This window comes from Pezoporus occidentalis, unplaced genomic scaffold, assembly GCF_034315485.1.
Source record: "Pezoporus occidentalis ecotype Australia unplaced genomic scaffold, CSIRO_AGI_Poc_V1 ctg290, whole genome shotgun sequence".
NCBI lineage: Eukaryota > Metazoa > Chordata > Aves > Psittaciformes > Psittacidae > Pezoporus > Pezoporus occidentalis.
In genome coordinates this window covers 116,803-119,579 of record NW_026914830.1, presented here as the reverse complement: position 1 = coordinate 119,579, position 2,777 = coordinate 116,803, and the positions used below count along the sequence as shown (strand labels likewise).

General features: G+C 57.8%; 1 long non-coding RNA gene across 1 annotated transcript; it reads left to right on the top strand.

The window, feature by feature from the left end:
- The first annotated feature begins 1,323 nt into the window (after window positions 1-1,323).
- LOC134167563 (uncharacterized) lies at window positions 1,324-2,468 on the top strand. Its single transcript, XR_009966225.1, has 3 exons — window positions 1,324-1,430; window positions 2,009-2,042; window positions 2,315-2,468. It is a non-coding gene; the product is annotated as an uncharacterized LOC134167563 (long non-coding RNA).
- Window positions 2,469-2,777: the final 309 nt, after the last annotated feature.

The window sequence follows — 2,777 nt, the reverse complement described above, 5'->3', positions numbered from 1 at the left end:
TTTCAAGCTTTTAACAAGGAGCAGGGGCCAAGTCCCTAGGCAGTCCACTGGCCGTGAGAAATCCCATTTGGTATCATATAAATTATTGCAGATATTACTAATATTGCGTCTATTGTGTAAATACTGACTAAATGTTTGAAAAACACAAATAAATACGAGCCGAGCCGATGGCTGGAGCAGCTGCCTATGAGCCATTCTGGGCCCCCGGGGGGGAAAGAATCCACATTTTAAACTAATGTGTAAATATGTAACCTGCCTCCATCCCCCGCCACATCGGCGTGAGCAGTCCTTGGAAGCGGCCCAGTCCCTCAGCTGCACGGCTGTGATTTAACAACAGCTATAAATACATCTCATCCGCCGGGCAACTGCACAAACAAGGGCTCACCTGGCAGTAAGGGGTCACCCAAGAGTCTCCCACGTGAGACCGCTGCGCACGGGGGGCTGCAGGGTGATGCGGGATGCTCGAGGCTGCCCGGTCCTTAAAGCCTCCCTTGGGTTCTGGACTGTAGCAGCCCAGCCTGGCAGACCTCAGTGTTGCCTGCCACAGCCAGGTATGAGCTAATGGGCCATCAGGACCAACAGGGATGCTGCCTCCAAGCGAGTTTCCCTTCTTGGGGCAAGCTCTTTCCCCCCATTGCCCCTTGTTGCAAGGAAGACACAGAGTCCTCTGAAGTCCCAGTCCCATGTCAGTGTGTGAAGTTCCAGAGCAACATGCCCCTTGTCAGAGGGCAGAAGGAGCAGCCAAGGACCTTGTCCCTGCATCCCGCTGCCTCCCAGCCTTAGATGCTGGGAGCTTCCAGCCCCTCCTTGCAAGTCACCAGGTCCCCTCCTATCACCCAGGGTGGGATGAGGAACCCTGTAAACCCTTCGCCACCCAAACCAGGGCTACTGCGAATTGTCCTCTTGGCACAGCAAATGGAGTGGTGAACTGCGAAGGACAGGAAACAACCCTCACCCAGGGGCTTTGCTTTTGATGGACAAGGGATGATGCTGCCTCTTTTTTGGGACCTCCTTCCTAGTCTTCCCAATTGAATTTAACCCATGGGCACTACTCAGTTGGGTACAAACACCCTTAGGTTTGCCCGGAGCTCCTGCAGGGATAAGAGCTGCTGGGTTGGTTACAAGCAATAGCGTGGGGCAGATCTGCTCCTCCACAGATGGATGGCAGCATGGAAACGGTGCTTCCAGGCTGGGCAATGGGTCCTGTCACCAAAGGACTGCAGAGGGAGGTGCCAGCAGCCCCAGGGCCCCCAGCACCCTGCCCGCTGGCGGGTAGAGCAGGCAGGGAGTGAGAGGGGGAGCCGGGCCAGGAAGATGTGAGTCAGGGCAATAAGGTCATTGCAGTGGGAGCTGCTGGAGACACTGCTGGGCGGGTGCCTGTCCCCTGAGGCAAACCATGAATGGGTTTAGTGCCATTTCTCTTGAGAAAAGTGCAGATCACGGCATGGGTTCCCGTTCCCAAAGGTGCGGATCACAGCGTGGGTTCCTGCTCCCAAAGGTGCAGATCACGGCGTGGGTTCCCGTTCCCAAAGGTGCGGATCGCAGCGTGGGTTCCTGCTCCCAAAGGTGCAGATCACGGCGTGGGTTCCCGCTCCCAAAGGTGCGGATCACAGCGTGGGTTCCTGCTCCCAAAGGTGCCGATCACAGCGTGGGTTCCCACTCCCAAAGGTGCGGATCACGGCGTGGGTTCCCGTTCCCAAAGGTGCAGATCACGGTGTGCGTTCCTGCTCCCAAAGGTGCAGATCACGGCGTGGGTTCCTGCTCCCAGAGGTGCGGATCACGGCGTGGGTTCCCGCTCCCAAAGGTGCGGATCGCAGCGTGGGTTCCCGTTCCCAAAGGTGCGGATCACGGCGTGGGTTCCCGTTCCCAAAGGTGCAGATCACGGCGTGGGTTCCCGCTCCCAAAGGTGCGGATCACGGCGTGGGTTCCCGTTCCCAAAGGTGCAGATCACGGCGTGGGTTCCCGTTCCCAAAGGTGCGGATCACGGCGTGGGTTCCCATTCCCAAAGGTGCAGATCACGGCGTGGGTTCCCATTCCCAAAGGTGCAGATCACGGCGTGGGTTCCTATTCCCAAAGGTGCAGATCACAGCGTGGGTTCCCGTTCCCAAAGGTGCAGATCACGGCGTGGGTTCCCGTTCCCAAAGGTGCAGATCACGGCGTGGGTTCCCGTTCCCAAAGGTGCGGATCACGGCGTGGGTTCCCGCTCCCAAAGGTGCGGATCACGGCGTGGGTTCCCGTTCCCAAAGGTGCGGATCACGGCGTGGGTTCCCGCTCCCAAAGGTGCGGATCACGGCGTGGGTTCCCGTTCCCAAAGCTGGAGGTGTTGGGTGCCAGCTCTGGCTGCAGATGGCAAAGCCTTCACCCGCATGACTTCTATGGAACCAAACACCCAAGTCCTGGGGCTCAGCACCGTGCAATGTCTGCTTGGGAGCCTGCACCCTCCCAGGGACCAGCATGGCCACAGGCTCCTCCAAGCCCATACAGTTGCTGTAGGTGCTCAGACTTGGCCTAACAAATTCCCCTCCCAAAACTACCCTTTTGGCTCTTACATGTCACATCCCTGAGCCCTTACATAGGTCCAGGCACGGGTCCTTGGCCAGATGCATCAACTGGAGCCAAGCAGAGGCACGGGTTGTGCATCAGGGCTCAGCACTTCCCTTGTAACTACAGACTACAACAATAAACTCAGAAGGATCCAGCCTTTGGCAGGACCCACGAAGAGGCAATGTGTGACCGGCCCTCAGCTCGCAGGCACACCCAAATAAATAGCATTGTTT